General features: G+C 45.9%; 1 protein-coding gene across 2 annotated transcripts in view; it reads right to left on the bottom strand.

Annotated features, from left to right (window-relative positions):
* The window catches only part of kif26ab (kinesin family member 26Ab), a 246052-nt gene that overhangs the window by 161608 nt on the left and 65627 nt on the right, over nt 1-18817 (bottom strand). The window lies entirely within an intron of this gene.

The raw sequence follows: 18817 nt of genomic DNA, 5'->3' as shown, positions 1-18817 counted from the left end.
AAGTTAAAGCTTCAAGTAATATATTTGTTATGAGTCTACTTTGGCAAACATTTCTTTAAAAAATAGCAAGTAATTACAAACGATAGCTCGTGCAACAAATAGTCCATTAACCTCTTTGTTTACACTCCTTAAAGTCCAGAAGCTTGAGCAGCGTGTCAATGTTGAGCAAGTGGCACGGCGACAATGAATCAGTGACCTGTATTAATCAGCTATAAATGAATATTTGAGATACTTTCACTGGTAAATCACTTCTCAACAAGATCTGAATAGAATTCAGCTCAACGTGAAACAAATGACTCCTGTGTACGTAGGTTTCTCTGAAAAGGTTTTTAATGCTCTTGGGTCATATTCCATTAACTCTGAATCCTCAAAAGCACCTTCATCATCACTGATCAGTCATTCTGTCATCACTTCTGCCTATACACTGTTGATCTTGGCAGCTCCATACACAGCTCTGCTCACCGTGCTCACCATAGCTCTGCAATGGTTGTGGTATGCAGACTTAAAACAGGCTAATGGTTTGTGGGAGAATAGGGACAGGCAGACAACTCTTTACACAGCATATTTATTATCTGTCAGGGTTTGGCTCCTCCAAGGGTTGATTTTTGTGCCTCATAAATAGCACAGATATCTGATTCAAATAGTTAACAAACAGCTGTGCAAAACTGTTGCAATTTAAGTCTAGACACGTGCATTTATTTTCTTGATGCATTATGTAGAAAAAACTATTGATCAAAGTATTGTTCACAGCTATAACTCGGAATCTGTGCACTGAAAGCTGAATAATAACTCAGCTTCTCATATCATCATCATCATGAAGGGCATATAAAAACTAAAATTTGGAATCACACTACCAACAAAAAATAAAACTGGTAGCTGAAGGAAATGAAAAAGATTAACAGACCTGAAGATCCAAGCAGTCTATGAAATTTTACCTCACTTCTGAATCTTTTAAAATTAAAAACATGGTTCCTAGTTCTGATTTCTATCTTTTAGAGCAAGTTCTGTAAAGAATCTTAGGCTGATGGTGCAGTGGGTAAAGGCACCACCTAGATCTATGCTGAGTTGAACTACTTGTGTATTGTGTGAGATCTGTTACAGTGCTGCCAGGTTCCCAAAGCGTGGGTCTTGCACAACTGGTTGGCTACAAGCCAAATGTAGAACAGCCAGGACTCACTCACGACCCATTCTTGATGCATCTTCTGGGTCATTGCGATTCCCGGCACTTTTGCATTTGCCTCCGCAAGACCTGGGCTTTGGGAACCTGACAACACTGGCACAGCATAGACACACCAATGGGTCTCGTCACCAACCTCTTGTCAGAGCAGCAGCTCAGGAGTTACAATTAACCACAGTTCCCCATGGCCCACGAGAGGAAAGAAAATCAGCCATGGTACCCGCTTCAGTGATCCCTGCTGCAAAGTAGACATGCATAGATATTAGACAGGAACAGGATTGGGCTTGGCTGTGATGCCCCCAATGGTGGGATAGCATGCTGACACCCGCTATCTCAGCTCCATCAATGAAGAATGGTTACTTATGCAGGGTATTGAAGGCTGCCAGTGTCTGTGAAACTGTAACACCACACAAATATGCATTTTAGTTTTTGAAGGGACAAGCAATCTTAAACATTTTCATTTCTCAATTGTAAATTATAAAAGCCTTTAAAATTAACCAGAATGTGCTATTTTAATGTGAAAAATCTAATTTTCCAAGAGACCATACTTTTGGACCCCCTAGAAATACACACTAGTTTTGTCCCTTCAACATTCAACATTTGAATTTTCCATTCATACTTTCCTGTACTTACTTCCCCCCCATGTGAAGGGATGTCGATTATACTTACAGCTTAAGTTAAAGAAAGACTTGCATTTATATAGCGCTTTTCACAACCACCCAACATCCCAAAGCATTTTACAGCCAATGAAGTACTTTTGAACTGTAGTCACTGTTGTAATATAAGAAACCAGATAATCTGTTTTTGTTATGTTGGTTGAGGGATAAATATTGGCTAAGACACCAGGGATAACTCCCCTGCTCTTCTTCGAAATAGTGCCATGGGATCTTTTACATCCACCTGAGAGAGCAGATGGGGCCTTGGGTTAACATCTCATCCGAAAGACGGCACCTCCGACAGTGCAGCACTCCCTCAGCACTGCACTGGAGTGACAACCTAGCTTTATGTGCTCAAGTCTCTTGAATGGGACTTGAACCCACAACCTTCTGACTCAAAGGTGAATGTGCTACCAACTGAGCTACAGCTGACACTCACAAAATCAAATGTAACAATTTTTTCACGTTATAGGCTTATAATCAGGACTCTTCTCGGGTTGTCAACTTTTTGGGGCCTGTGACAGCTATTTTGAAGCTGTTGGTTCACCTTTGTTAGTTTGCGGAGTTGGCATTATGATTCCTATACTGTATATATTTCTATATACGATAAGGTAATTACTAGCAATAATCTGCATCTTGATTCATGTGGATTCCCTGCTCAGGCTTGAGTCAAGGTTACAGTCGGGTCTCAATGATGTCATTGGGCCGCAACATGCATACGTAAAGGCGGCTCCGGGCGCGTGTCCTTGCTGCCCGCTCAGCAGTGCAGGTTAAAATTGCAGATGTTGCGATCATGGCAGCTTTCGAAAAGGTAAGAGCCAGGCCGATTTTAACTGCCCACCCACCAGGTTTCTGCTGAGCAAGTAGGGTTAAAATCAATCCAATTTTTCCCTTAGTCCTAAAAACAAATCTTCAAAAAATAAGCTTTTGAACAATGCTTGAAATTACTATCCACCGTGAGTAGCTGTCAAAAACCAGAACAACCAACATAGTTCACTAGCTTACACCTTTTATACAGTCGGCTGAAACCTGAGGCATTTTCTGTATTTGGCACGAACTCGTTCCTGAAGCACTGTATAACCAGTTAGGGCTCTTGCCTAATCAGTTCTAGCCAGTTCCTACTTGCACCTTCATTCCTGGGTGGTCTGCTACAAATTTCAGGTGAAACTGGCTGCACTACAACTCCTCCCTGGTTTCAACAGGTTGCAGGTTTGAATCCTGTGCATGTGCATCTTAAGACACTGGGGTTCATTTTAACCCACTCCACCCACCCAGCGGGAACAGGACATGGGTGCTGTTAAAATTGATCGATTCAGCTTACCACCCCGTTCCCGCTGTAGTCCGCTGGCTGCCATTTTAACTCCTGACTTCATTTAGGTGGCTGAGGTGCATGCTGGAACAAATGCAGATTGAGGTCCTATGATGTAATTTAGCTGGGCAAGGAACAGAAGTCCCACCCAACAGCCAACCCATAGAGTAAAGCCTTGTGGGTTTGGCTTCAGGCACGGACTGACTGATTGGATGCCCAATTTAAAGGGGCACAGTTGCAGGCACTCAGATCGTGGAGATCTGTGTTGTGCTGTGCTTAGTGGATTTCCAAGCGACTTTTACGCTTGTAGATCACTTGTTTCTATGTTTTTGTTGTTTTGCCTTACTCACCCTGATCAAGCTCTCACGGTTTATCAAAGGTGCCGATTTTGCTTCATTGCTTTGAATGGAGGAAGAGTTGGAAGAAGAAGAGCAGCAGCAGCTGCCTCAACAACCTGGTTGAGCAGCAGGCGGGCCTGTTAGAAGACAGCAGGTGTAGGGGTGGCTGCTCGTGGAAGGCCTTAGGCAGCCCACAGAGCCTATAGGCCGAGAGTCAGTTCCCTGCATATGACTGAGGACCACTGCGTCAGGAGGCTGCACTTCACCAGGCAAGCTGCCGCTGATCTGGGTAACCTCCTGCAACAGGACCTGCTGCCTGCTGGCCCAGGTGGCCATGCTTTGCCAGCGGCTGCCAAAGTTACCATGAAGTCACAAGATAGAACCAGCAGCTGAAATAATCAGAATAGGGCTTTCTGCTCCTTACAGGGGCGCACTATAAATTGTTCCTGGGTCTCGGAGCAAGTGAAAATGTTTTCTGGGACAAAGGGAGCTAAGGCTCGCCTAGAAGAGTTGCCTGAAACACAGAAGCCAAAAATATCTAGGGCTGGATTTTCCGAGTGGAGGTGGGTTGGCGGCGGGACTTTTAGTTGGCGGGTTACGGTCCCGCTCCCGCCGGTCTGCTGACACAATTTTCTGTTGATTGGGCTCGTTAAACCTGACGTGCGTGTTACCCGGCCTGATCACAAGCTGCGGGTCTGCTGACGAGTTTGCAGCCGATGTATTTAAGGGGGCCATGTCCCCTTTGGCTCTCACTTCGTTTTTGCTGCTCCCGAGTGCTGGTGCTGTCAACGATGTCTGCAGAGAGACCAAAGGCAGCTCCCCGCTTCAATGATGACTCCCTCCATGTTCTTGTGGAGGGAGTCAGAGGATGTCGGGAGATATTATTCCCAAGTGATGGAGGGAGGAAACCTCCTCAGCAGACAAAGGCAGCCTGGCTACAAATAGCTGAGGAGGTCACTGCACGGTGTCTGTTCAGTCACACCTGGGTCCAATGCAGGAAGAGGTTCAATGATCTCCTGCGTTTTGGAAAATTGAGTATAAAAGCACACTTACCTTAATTCTGCTGTGCCTGTCATCACATCCCCATCACTCTGCATTGCCAACCCTACTCCTGCACATCCTAACTCACCCCAACATCCCTTGCACCATCACCCATCTCTGTCTCCCTATGTACAGAATCACATCCCTATCTTACTATGCACCCCTCACACCCACCCTCAATGTTATGCAATGACAACTAACAACTCAAAAGGAGGAAACTTGGTAATGGGAACCCACTCCATCATAGTCTCCCTCTAAACATCTATTATATCCATTCTTTACACTCATTCCATCACTCTCACTGAAACTCCACCTCTCTCCCTCATTGCAGGAAAACAGAGCCCACAATGAGAGGGAGAGGTAGAGAACAGGAAGAGGACACCATCATTCTCACAGCTCACCCACGCTGAGGAGGCCACTCTCAACATTGTGGGAACAGTTGAAGAGCTCAAAGTGGGGGACGGAGAGATGGGCTCAGTAGAACAACCTGGTTACAGAATACTTCTCCATCCATCTTATTTGGCTTTCATGAGTGACACATATGGGACCTGATGTCAATAGAAATTGAATGCTCATCATGTGCACAATGGGATGTGTCTACAATCTATATATCACATGCCTAACTCATGTCGTTACTCTCCCACAGGACCATCAAGAGCCCCGCTCCCTACTGTCCAGGAGGAAGAGCAGGAAGACTCCTCAGAGGATGCTGCATCCTCTGAGGGAGCAGTGTCAGCAGTAATAATCGCACCCAGCATCAGCGCAGAGACGCACACCTCGGTGGGTCGTATGCGAGATAGGAGTAGTGTTGTCACCTGGTGTATCACAACTCATGAGTGAGCAAGAGCAGATGGTGGAGACAGGGACAGCAGTGGAGAGTCCTCGTCGGAGTCCGCAGGACGTTCCTAGCTCTGCTCAGCTGCATGTAGACGCTGAGCTTCGGGGGCCATCCAGAGAGCGGTGCTCGAGCTTCAGGAACAAGTGCAGGAGGCTCTGTCTGGGTTTGCAATGACAGTGACTGCAAGTGTGCAGAGAATGGAGGAGTCCATCTCAAATATGAGCAATGCCGTGGCGTACTGTGATGAAATAACTCTGTGTTCTGGCATTTGTGTTGTTGTTGTACTTGTTAATGCCTGGAATGTTCTACCGGTGTAACCACTAATGCTCCTCCCTAGCCCCGCCCCTCTGGATCCTCCGGATTGGTGTGAGTCTTACTTATAAGAGCTGGGTCTTACTCATAAGGGCTGGGTCGGTGATGAATGATGGTTGCCCTGTGTTAACTTGATGCCATGTTCTTACTTAATAAAAGCCTTTAGTTTTAAGCTTTAACCTCACGGATTCAGGCCGTTATTTGGCACATCAATTTTATTAAGTAACAACTTTTGGAAGATGGATCGATTTTTGAAACCAGAGCGTCTGGATATCAATCCCCATTCGGCAGACGCGTCGAAGAAATTTACGCATTGGCTTCGATGTTTTGAACACTTCATCGCATCGGTCGATTCGACGGTTAACAAGTTGGGTCTTCTAACCAACTTGGTAAGTCATCAAACTTACTCGATAATTGAAGATATTACTACATATGAAGAGGCCCTCACAGCCCTTAAGGCCCAGTACCTTAAGTTGGTTAACGAAGTATACGCCAGGTATCTTTTGTCTACTCGCAGGCAATTACCCGAGGAATCTCTGGATGATTTCCTGTAGGTCCTTAAGGCTTTGGCTAAGGATTGCAACTACAAGGCTGTCTCTGCCATATTGTATCAGGAAGAGGCCATCCGCGATTCTTTCATATCTGGCCTCCGATCTAATTATATTAGACAGAGACTTCTCGAGAATGACTCGTTAGTTTTAAAAACGGTCGTCGCTACTGCCCGATCATTAGATGTAGCCCAGAAGAATTTAGAAGTGTATGCATCAGCCCACGCGTCTTTCTCAGCCTCGCGTGTTCCGAGTATGGAGGCATCCATAACACCAATGGAGCCTCCACTCAATCCTATTGTTGCGGCTGTACCCCATGGGTCTAAGTGTTATTTTTGTGGCCAACCTAAACACCCCAGGCAACTATGCCCAGCCAGAGAGGCTACCTGTTTTAAATGTAAGAAACGGGGACATTTTAGTAAAGTGTGTAAGGGTAATCCTGTACCCAATGTCTTTTCTGCTGCCGCCTATCGTTTTACTCTAGCCTCGGTTACGGTTGACCAGACCATACCGTGTTCCTTGTCGAAATCTATGATGGACATCAAGATTAATGGTCGTCCTACTGGGTGTTTGATAGACTGTGGCAGTACTGAAAGTTTTATACACCCCAACCTTGTTAACTCCTGTTCATTGAAGGTGTATCCTACTCGAACTGAAATCGTGATGGCATCCAAGTCCCTTACTTCGGAGGTAACTGGATATTGTAAAGTCACATTGACCGTTAAGGATACGGAGTATAAGGATTTTAAACTCCTCATATTACCTCAGTTGTGTGTGAACTTAATTTTAGGCTTGGACTTCCAGTGTCAGCATGAGAGCGTCACCCTTAAGTATGGTGGATCCCAGCCTCCGCTCACAGTCTGCGGCCTTTCTACTTTAAAAATAAGTCCGCCTTCTTTGTTCGTGAACCTTGCTCCTAATTGTAGACCTAAGAGTCGACGGTATAGTTCAGAAGATAAAAAATTTATAAAAGAGGAAGTGGAAAGGCTTCAACGGGAGGGAATCATCGAACACAGTAATAGCCCGTGGCGTGCCCAGGTGGTGGTGGTTAAAACTAATGAAAAGAAAAGACTTGTGGTCGATTATAGCCAGACTATAAACTTGTATACCCAATTAGATGCCTATCCTTTGCCTCGTATTTCTGAGATGGTGAACCAGATAGCTCAGTACCGCGTGTTCTCCACCATTGATTTAAAGTCTGCCTACCATCAACTCCCCATTAAAATAGAAGACCGACCTTATACGGCCTTCGAAGCTAATGGGCGCCTGTGCCAATTCCTTAGGGTGCCCTTTGGAGTGACGAATGGGGTATCCGTCTTCCAACGGGAGATGGATCGTATGGTGGATGAATACGCGTTGGAAGTAACATTCCCGTACCTGGGCAATGTTACTATCTGTGGGCACGACCAACGGGAGCATGATCAAAATCTCGCGAAGTTCCTAGAGACTGCAAAGAGGTTAAACCTGACTTACAACGAAAACAAGTGTACCTTCAATACTACACGTTTGTGTATTCTTGGTTGCGTTATGGAGAATGGGGTAATCGGGCCAGATCCTGAAAGATTACGCTCACTTAAGGAATTACCTTTACCTCACACTGTAAAAGCTTTAAGAAGGTGTCTGGGATTCTTCTTGTACTATGCCCAGTGGGTGGCTAACTACTCAGATAAAGTCTGACCTCTTATTAAGTCGACGTCTTTTCTGCTATCGGCGGAAGCTCAGGAGGCTTTCCTTAATATCAAACGGGACATTGAGAAGGCAGTGGTATGTGCCGTGGATGAGAAGATCCCTTTTCAAGTGGAAAGTGATGCATCTGATTTTGCGTTGGCAGCAACTCTTAACCAAGCTGGTAGACCAGTAGCTTTCTTCTCTCGTACATTGCAAGGACCAGAAGTTCGACATTCTTCAGTGGAAAAGGAGGCACAGGCGATTATCGAAGCAGTCAGGTATTGGAGACATTATCTCGCTGGCCAACGTTTTACGCTCATTACTGACCAGCGATCTGTGGCCTTTATGTTCAATACTAAGCAGAGAGGCAAGATCAAAAATGATAAGATTTTAAGATGGCGAATAGAACTGTCAACATATGACTATGATATTCAGTACAGGCCTGGAGTATTTAATGAGCCATCGGATGCTTTGTCACCAGGAGTATGTGCTAGTCTAGGTATAGATAAGCTTCAAAGTCTCCACGACGCACTCTGCTACCCTAGGGTTACCAGAATGAACCACTTCATTAAGTCCCACAAAGTGGGCAGCACGGTGGCATAGTGGTTAGCACTGTTGCCTCACAGCGCCAGGGACCCGGGTTCAAATCCAGCCTCGGGTGACTGTGCAAACTCCACACAGACATTCTCCCCGTGTTTGCGTGGGTTTTCTCCGGGTGCTCCGGTTTCCTCCCACAGTCCAAAGATGTGCGGGTTAGGTTGATTGACCATGATAAAAATTGACCCTTAGTGTTAGGGGGGATTAAATACGTGGGGTTACGGGGATAGGGCTTGGGTGGGATGGCTGTCGGTGTAGGGACCGGGTGCTAGGGTTTGGATGATCAGCCATGATCTCGTTGAATGGCGGAGAAGGGCCGAATGGCCTACTCCTGCTCCTATCTTCTATGTTTCTATGTTACCCTGCTCTATTGAGGAGGTCCGGACAATGACCAGAACCTGTCATGTTTGTACTGAATGCAAACCTCGCCGTCCGAGCCAGCTCATCTTATTAAAGCAACTCGACCATTTGAGCATTTGAGTCTCGATTTTAAAGGTCCCCTTCCATCGAGCGACCGTAATGTCTATTTTCTTAATATTATAGATGAGTACTCTCGGTTCCCTTTTGTTATCCCCTGTCCGGATGTGACTAGTGCTGTTGTAATTAAATGCCTCTGCCAACTGTTTTCCTTGTTTGGCATGCCTAACTATATACATAGTGATAGGGGTTCTTCCTTTATGAGCGAAGAATTGTGACAGTTTTTGCTATCGAAAGGGATTGCAACAAGTAGAACTACCAGCTATAACCCTCGTGGTAATGGGCAGGTCGAGAAAGAAAATGCGACCGTGTGGAAGGCTATTGTACTGTCTCTGAAGTCGCGAGGCCTGCCGACCTCTCGCTGGCAGGATGTCCTGCCAGACGTGCTGCATTCCATAAGGTCTCTTTTGTGTACAGCGACGAATGACACCCCTCATGAAAGGATGTTTAGTTTTCCAAGAAAAGCTACTAATGGAGTATTGTTACCCACATGGTTGATGACCACGGACCCTGTGTTGTTGCGCAGACATGTGAGAGGCCACAAGACTGATCCACTGGTGGAGGGAGTACTACTCCTCCATGCTAATCCCCAGTATGCGTATATTCAATATCCGGATGGGCGAGAGGATACGGTCTCTATTAAAGATCTTGCACCTGCTGGAGCTCGAAAAGAGTTCGACTCTGAGAGTAGAGTTTTCAATCGTGGTATTGGACCTTCAGAGACACAAACCCTCAGTGTGGAAAATACTGATGATTCTGGGAATTCGAATGAACCGGAGTTAGTACTCCAGGAGGAGCCTCAGCAAGAGTTACGTCGTTCCCAGAGGGTTATCAGACCTCCTGACAGACTGAATCTATAGCAGGGGGTGAATGTGATGAAATAACTCTGTGTTCTGGCATTTGTATTGTTGTTGTTGTACTTGTTAATGTCTGGAATGTTCTACCGGTGTAACCACTAATGCTCCTCCCTAGCCCCGCCCCTCTGGATCCTCCGGATTGGTGTGAGTCTTACTTATAAGAGCTGGGTCTTACTCGTAAGGGCTGAGTCGGTGATGAATGATGGTTGCCCTGTGTTAACTTGATGCCATGTTCTTACTTAATAAAAAGCCTTTAGTTTTAAGCTTTAACCTCATGGATTCAGGCCATTATTTGGCACATCACGTATGCAGTGGTAAATGTAGGTACCACCATGGAAAGAATGGCAACCTCCATGGAGGACATAAATCGCCAGACCCACAATGACATGGTAACACTTCTAAATAGATGGTCAGCTAAGGAGGATAGATGGGCATCTATCGCAGAGAGGAACCAGAGGTTCATGGACATCCCTGTTATGAGGAATGTCAGTACAGACACAGATCCTCGTGGCTCCACTGATGTGCAAGGTACTCTCCAGCTACTTGCTAGCAGAGAAGTGCAGGTGGCCCATAAGAGGGATGATGGTGGGAGGGGACATGCAAGTGGGGGCTCCTCTCCAAGCACTCAAACTGTCATCCCCTTGCCAACCCCTCGGTCAGATCCCCAGATGCCTCCCCGAACAGTGATGGCCGAGTCTGTCCTTGTGCAGCCGCAGGAGGAGCAGACTTTGGCGGGGCCCTCACAGGCCCCAAAACCCAGAGGATTTCCACCAAAGGCATCTAAGCAGGTGCAGCAAAGAAGTGAGCAGGCTGCCTCTACATCTGCTGAAGCCACAGGGGTAGCACCATGTAGAAGCACTCGTAAGAGAAAGCTGCCACATAAATAGTCACAAGGGTGCTCACTTGGGTGTTCTGCTAGAAATCAATGTTAAGCTTATGCTCTTTTATTCTGTTGTAATAAATTACTGTTCTGTGAATGTTTGAACTTGTTGCCATATGTGTGGTCACAATTTGAATTGGCACAGTGAAGGGTGAGGATGTCTTTTATGTCCAGCAATGGTGGTGACAGTGCAAGGAATGCACAGATCATTGTAGAGATGCTCTATGGTGCTGAAGTGTGGTCATGGCAACCTCCATGTGCATGTGGCAGCCACATGTCTGTGCTGCATAAATGTATGTGAATCTGGCATTGATCAGGCCATCCCTGGCATCACGGGCAGCAATGTGCTCGCGGCTGGTCGCAATGGGTCAGGCGCCTCCTCCAGGTATTCCTCATCTGAGACCTCATTCTGTTCCTCCTCCTCCGAAAAGGTTGTGCGCTCTGCGCCTTGTTCCTCATCCAGCACTAATCCTCGCTGCAGTGCGATGTTGTGCAGGGCACAGCAGACAATGATGATTCGTGAGACCCTGGCTGGTGCGTACTGTAAGGCTCCACCAGATCCGTCCAGGCATCTGAGGCTCTTTTTGAGCAACCCTATTGTTTGCTCTTTGAGACTTCTGGTGGAAATGTGGCTTTGATTGTAACACTCCTCAGACTCGTTTGATAGCCTCCTAAATGGTATAATTAGGCACGTCTTCAGGGGATAGCCCTTGTCTTCAAGGAGCCAGCCAGAAAGTTTGTTTGGCGGAGCGAAGAACTGAGGGACAGTGGACTGGCACAGGGTGTAAGAGTCATGGCAGCTGCCAGGGAATCTCGCGCACACATGCATGATGCTCTACCTATGGTTGCTCACCAACTGCACATTAAGGGAGTGGAAGTCCTTGCGGTTCACAAATACATTTGGGTTCTGATGCAGTGCCCTGATGGCCACATGTGCGCAGTCGATGACACCCTGTACCCATGGGAAGCCTGCCATATTGACAAAGCCTAGCGCCCGCGCGGTAACACTTGCCTCGTCAGTGGAAAAGTGGATGTAATTGGCGGACTTGGCAAAGAGGGCATTGCTAACCCGCCTGATGCATACGTGGGTGGCCGACTGTGAGATGCCGCTAATGTCTGCTGCTGATCCCTGGAAGGACCCAGACACAAAGAAGTTGAGGGCTGTAGTGACTTTGACAGCCACTGGTAAGTAGTGTCCACCTACTCTCCGGGCTGCAGGTCCTGATCGAGCATTGCGCAAATGTCTGCGACTGCCTCTCGCGAAAGTCTCAGCCTCCTTTGGCACTGCCACTCAGTCATGTTGAGGAAGCTCATCTTCTGCCTGTAAACCCCGTGTTGGGGGTATCTCCTACGGCGCAGTGCAGCCCTGCGCTGACGCCCTCTGCCCTGCGCAGCATCAGGTGGCTGAGGAGAAGGTTGGCGCTCTTGTTGTTGGTGCCACTGGTGTGCCTGCTTCTGCTGGTGTTGCAGATGATCCTCTTCAGATTCTGAGGACCAGGATGAGAGAGTATAAAGCGTTCGCATTCTGCTGTTATATATGGCAGTTGAGGATGAGATGTTCTAAGCATTCAGTCAATGGGGAGAGAGGTTATTCCAAGGAGGTGACAGTGCATAATAGAGTTAACACCACACACTTACAGCCTCAAGACAGATCAAATGTGTCTTCCAAATCCTGAAATCAGCAACCTCTGACATTTGAAAGTGAACAGATGTGAGAGTTCAGCTTTTAGACTGCAGTTGCATCTGTGAACTATTCAGCTCATTGGTATCCCCGACATACTCACCTGATGTGATCTCCGAACATCATGAAACCCGTTGAAAATGTGCAAAAATAGGAAAAGGCTGTCAAAATAGTAGTTAACAAGCACTTAACAAGGAGTTAAGTATCTTAAATCCCTCACCCGCCGCTTGGTGTCGGGTCTGTTCTGAAATCGCAGACCCGACACTTTGAAAACTCAAACGGAGGCGGTATCGTGGCGGGTTCCCAACCCGCCGTCAATCAAATCGAATTTAACAGCTAAACCGCCTCCGAACCCGCACTCTGAGCGCCGGAAAAATCGCGGCCCGAGAGCAAAAGAGTTATAAGAAACCAAGAATGCAACACACAGGATGTGATAACAAAAATCATGGAACTTATCATAGAATTGGCCACTGCAGCTTTCAAAACTTTTGAAATGATAATGAACAAGACCAATTTACAGAAATGTCACACCAGAGACAACCAGCTTTTATAAAGGTACCAAATATCATAGCTTTACAATGGTAGCATCACTCAAGAGCTCACAAAAGACCTAATTTTGAAAAATGTATTGATTTTCAAAAAAAAAGCAAATATAACAATCTATCCAATTTGTTGCATTATCTAGTTTTTATTCCAATTTCAACAAAAATCTAATTTTCACAAATGTGATTTCATAGAAGTCATATTTTACACAATCAGCTTTGTGTACATGAGATGGTTTCCACTGTTCTTGACAATCATTCTTTTTCCAATACTTGCATTTGAGACCTTGTAGGTTGGAAGACGAGGATGTAACAACATAATTGAATCTGATTAGATTGTGGCCTCCATAAGTACTTTATAATGTTGTAGAATTGTCTGCTTTTATATGAGCTATTCTGAAGGTTCTGATGATGGGGCACATGCACCAAAATTGTATTTCCTTCGAATAGAATTGCCGTAATTCTGAACAAAATCTGTTCCAAAGAAATTACACAAAAACTAAGTTTCAAAAAGGCGCAACACATCATCTCTAGCCATTATTTTTACAATGATGGGAAAACTAACATACTTTCATTGTAAAAGTTGCCCACAGTTACAGACTGCACCTACCCATTCCCACCAAACTTCCATCCTTCTGATGCAGTTTTATGCTTCCTTCCTCTTCCTTTGAAGCTGTAAATTGATCAAATAAATGTTGCACTTCAGTGAAAAGCCCAAATGGGCAGTGATGTTTGGCTGTAATTAAACAACAACCACTGAGTCTAGTCGCACACATCAAAGCAGTTATTGCCCTTCAGGAATGGAGCTACCCACCTACTTTAAGGTACTAAACACTTTTCCTGCAACTCAACAACCTTTATGCTTTGGAAGAGCACCCTAGTTTTGCATATGCACATCTTTTAGAAGCAGTTCACAAAAGTTTTGTTTTTGTGTTATTTACAACAACAACTTGTATTTATATAGCACCTTTAATGTAGTAAAACGTCCCAAGGCGCTGCACAGGAGTATTTTAAGACAAAACATTTGACACCGAGCCACATAAGGATAAATTAGGGCAGGTAACCAAAAGCTTGGTTAAAGAGGTAGGTTTTAAGGCATGTCTTAAAGGAGGAAAGAGAGGTAGTGAGGCGGAGAGGTTTAGGCAGGGAATTCCAGAGCTTAGGGCCTAGGCAACAGAAGGCACGGCCACCAATGGTTGAGCAATTATAATCAGGGATGCTCAAGAGGGCAGAATTAGAGGAGCACAGATATCTCAGGGGGTTGTGGGTCTGAAGGAGATTACAGAGATAGGGAGGGGAGAGGCCATGGAGGGATTTGAAAACAAGGATGAGAATTTTGAAATTGAGGCGCTGCTTAACAGGGAGCCAGTGTAGGTCAGCGAGCACAGGGGTGATGGGTGAACGGGACTTGGTGCGAGTTAGGACATGGGCAGCTGAGTTTTGGATGACCTCAAGTTTACGTAGGGTAGAATGTGGGAGGCCAGCCAGGAGTGCATTGGAATAGTCAAGTCTAGAGGTAACAAAGGCATGGATGAGGATTTCAGCAGCGGATGAGCTGAGGCAGGGGCGGAGACGGGTGATGTTACGGAGGTGGAATTAGGCAGTCTTGGTTATGCTGTGGATGTGTGTTCGGAAGCTCAGTTCAGGGTCAAATATGACACCAAGGTTGCGAACAATGTGGTTCAGCCTCAGACAGATTGTTGTTGTTGTTGTGTTATTTGGTTTATTTAGCAAGAATGTGTTCTATTGGCCCTGTAATAGCACTCTTACCTCTTGAGTTGGAAGGTCATGAGTTCAAGTGCCCCTCCAGAATTTTAACATATAATCCAGTCTTACATTCAGTAAAGTACTGAGGGAGGGCCGCGCTGTTGGGGGTGCTATCTTCAGAGTGAGGTGTTAACCTGAGACCCATCTGCCTGTTCAGGTGGCCATTAAAAATCCTATAACACTACTTGAAAAAGCACAGCAGAGTTCTGCCAGTGTTGTGGCCAAAATGTATCCTTCGAAAACACCACCAAATCAGATTACAAAAGCAAAATACTGCGGATGCTGGAAATCTGAAATAAAACAGAAAATGCTGGAAATACTCAGCAGGTCAGGCAGCATCTGTGGAGAGAGAAACAGAGTTAACGGGGTCGATTTTCCCGAAGCTGTCGGGAAGAAGGCGGGACTACAACTTTCAGGTTTTAGTCCCGCCTACATCGACGCCCGGCCAATCGATGCGATTTTCCCTTGATTGACCTTGTTGAGCCCGCCCAGCAGGCTCAGCAGGCCAATTAAGGGCCACCCGGCAACAGGTGACGTCACAGACTGCAATTTCATCTGTCAAGAGTTCTTGAGAGATGAAATATCAGTGTCTCACAGCTGTTTCAAGCTGTGAAACACTGACAGTCTGAGTTCTCACATGAGTCCTTCTGCACAGACTCAGTTAGAACTCACATCGGCACTCAAAGCTGAAGGCTGTCACTTTTCACAGATCGCAACCGTTCAGCTTTAAGTGCCGGCTGAGTGATGGGCTCCTGACGGCTATAGGAAGAAAGGCTGTGAAGGTAAGTACAGGTAAGTAAAAGTTCTTTACACACTTTAGACACACCAAACACACTTACCTTTGCACTCATGCACCCATCACTCACCTGAGCGCCGACATCGCGACCCCTCCAACTCCTTCAACCCGACGGCCCGCCTGCTCTAACCTGGCATGGTTTGGAGCCGTCGGGAAACCCACACGAAACCCCTCAAAATAGGGATTAGGCTAAAAACTGCCTGTTAACTACCTGTTAACAGGCAGTTAATTGGCACTAATCCCTTCCCGCCTGGGGTCGGCGGGTCCCAGTGCGGGGCGGGTACCCACTGCCTCTGAAAGTTGCGTGGAGCGGGGTTTTGGGCGGGATGGTGTCGGGACCCCCGAAATCGGGATTTCCAACCCCCCCCACACACCTGAAACCCCGCTTGACGGCTCCACGAAAATCGACCCCAACCTTTCAGGTCCATGAACCTTCATCAGAACTGGAAAAAGTTAGCGATGTAACAGATTTTAAGCGCAGGGCAGGGAAAGGGTGTGGGGGAGGGGAGGAAAGAACAAAAGGGATGGTCAGTGATAGGCGGGAAGGCAGGAGTGATTAAATGAAAAAAGGTATGATAGTATAAAGAGAAAGGAGATGGTAATGGGACAAATAAAGAAACAAAAGATGGGTCTAGAAGAGGTGTAAATGGGAATGGCAGAATCATCAACAGCTGCCATGTGAAAAAATAGGGGCAGAGGTTATGGTCTGAAATTGTTGAACACGATGTTGAGTCCAGAAGACTGTAAAGTGCCTAATCGAAAGATGAGGTGCCGTTCCTCGAGTTTACATAGAGCTTCATTGGAACAGTGTAAGAGGCCGAAGATAGTGAGGTCAGAGTGGGAGTGGAGCGGAGAATTAAAGTGACAGGTAACCGAAAGCTCGGGGTCACGCTTACGGACTGAATGGAGGTGTTCCGCAAAGCGGTCACCCAATCTGCGTTTGGTCTCCCCAATGTAAAGGAGACCGCATCCTGAGCAGCGAATACAGTATACTAAATTGAAAAAAATACAAGTAAATCACTGTTTCACCTGGAAGGAGTGTTTGGGGCCCTGGACAGTGGGAAGGGAGGAGGTAAAAGGGCAGATGTTGCATCTCCTGCGCTTGCACGGGAAGGTGCCGGGTGAAGGGGAGGGGTGTTGGTGTGATTGAGGAATGGACCAGGATGTTGCAGAGGGAGCGGACCCTTCAGAATGCTGAAAGGGGAGGTGAGGGGAAGATGTGTTTGGTGGTGGGATCACGCTGGAGGTGGCAGAAATGGCAAGAGGATGATCTGTTGAATGTGGAGACTGGTGGGGTGAAAGGTGAGGACAAGGGGAACCCTACCATGGTTTGGGAGGGAGGGGAAGGGGTGAGGGCAGTAGTGCGGGAAATGGAATGGACACAGTCGAAGGCCATGTCAACAATGGTAGAGGGGAATCCTTGGTTGAGAAAAAAGGAAGACATATCAGAAGCACTAGTATGGAAAGTGGCATCGTCAGAGCAGATGCGACGGAGATGGAGAAACTGGGCGAATGGAATAGAGTTCCTACAGGAAGCGAGGTGGGAGGAAGTGTAGTCCAGGTAGCTGTGGGAGATAGTGGGCTTATAGTGGATGTTTGTTGATAGCCTATCCCCAGAAATGGAGACAGAGAAGTCGAGGAAGGGAAGGGAAGAGTCAGAGATGGGCCATGTGAAGGTGAGGGAAGGCTGGAAATTGGAAGCAAAGTGAATGAAATAATTTATTTTATTGCAGTTTGTGGAACTTTGCTGTGTGCAAATTGGCCACTGCGTGTTGCCTACATAACAACAGTGACTTCACTACAAGAGTAATTTACTGGCAGTGAAGTGCTTTGGGATGTAAAAGGTGCTACATAAATGCAAGTTATATATTTCTTCCTTTCAAAGTAAAAGTTTATTAAGTTGTATGTGGCACTATTAAGGCATTTATAATGTGCAGATTGTTATTTTAAATTGAGTTATATTGCAAGCAATAAATGTTCAAGCATCTTACAAAACAAAAAGCAATATCTCAAGAATTGAGTATTATAAAAGTTGACATTGTTACTATAAAAATAATTTAAAAACTGGCATCTATATAGCACCTTTCACAACCTTGGAATGTTCTAAATCACTTTGCCGCCAATGAAGTACTTTTGAAGCGTATTCACTGTTGTAATGTAGGGAAATACAGCAGCCAATTTGTGCACACAAGGTCCCACAAACAGCAATGAGGTAAATGACCAAATAATCTGTTTTGAAAAAGAAAAAAGGCTTGCCTTTATATAGCGCCTTTCACAACCACCAGACGTCCCAAAGCGCTTTACAGCCAATGAAGTACTTTTTGTAGTGGAGTCACTGTTGTAATGTGAGAAACACAGCAGCCAATTTGCGCACAGCAAGGTCCCACAAACAGCAATGTGATAATGACCAGATAATCTGTTTTTGTTATGTTGGTTGAGGAATAAATATTGGCCAGGACACCGGGGATAACTCCCCTGCTCTTCTTAGAAATCGTGCCATGGGATCTTTTACGTCCACCTGAGAGAGCAGACGGGGCCTTGGTTTAACGTCTCATCCAAAAGACAGCACCTCCAACAGTGCAGCACTCCCTCAGCACTGCACTGGAGTGTCAGCCCAGCTTTATGCACTGCAAGTCCCTGGAATGGGACTTGAACCCACAACCTTCTGACTCAGAGGCGAGTGTGTTACCAGCTTTTTTTAATTTATTTTTATTATACTTTATTGAACATTAAGAACATTTAAAACATTGTGATCATTACATTGTATGATACAAATCAATTCCACCGCCCTGCACAGCCATTCCGCCACCACATTTTAACATCAAAACCTGAAGTTTAATTTGTCACCTGTAACATATATTAAATCGATTGTACTTTAAAAATTGGTTGTAAAATACTGTCCTTAAATTCCTTTCTGAATAAAACATCCACAGAGCCTTATAATGGTCTTTTAGCTTATATTTAAAATACTCTTTTGGATTGATTCTCCTCCCCTTAAAAAACAGAGCATTCCTTCTTTGCACAATCACGAATCTAGCCAAACTGAACATTAAATTAATTGCCGCTCCGCTAGACTCTGGCAGACTCTCCTGCAATCCCCATCTTAAAATTGAGTCCCACGGGATTCCCATTCTCGCTGTTCGGTCCCCACCCAGCAAAAAAGCTTCACACAACTGTCGAACATAGTACTTAAAGTCATTTAACTGCGGACATAACACCAGTAAATGGGACAGAGTCTCATCCTGTGTCCCACACATTGGGCAAGTTGCCGCCTCCACTCGTCCAATCTTGCACAAGACAGTCATGGTAAAAATCCGGTTATGAGCCAATTTG

The sequence above is a fragment of the Somniosus microcephalus genome, chromosome 12 (assembly GCF_052327205.1).
Source record: "Somniosus microcephalus isolate GS21.2 chromosome 12, FLI_Smic_1.0, whole genome shotgun sequence".
Lineage (NCBI taxonomy): Eukaryota > Metazoa > Chordata > Chondrichthyes > Squaliformes > Somniosidae > Somniosus > Somniosus microcephalus.
Note: the sequence above shows the minus strand (reverse complement) of the source record. Positions and strands in the feature narration are given on the sequence as shown.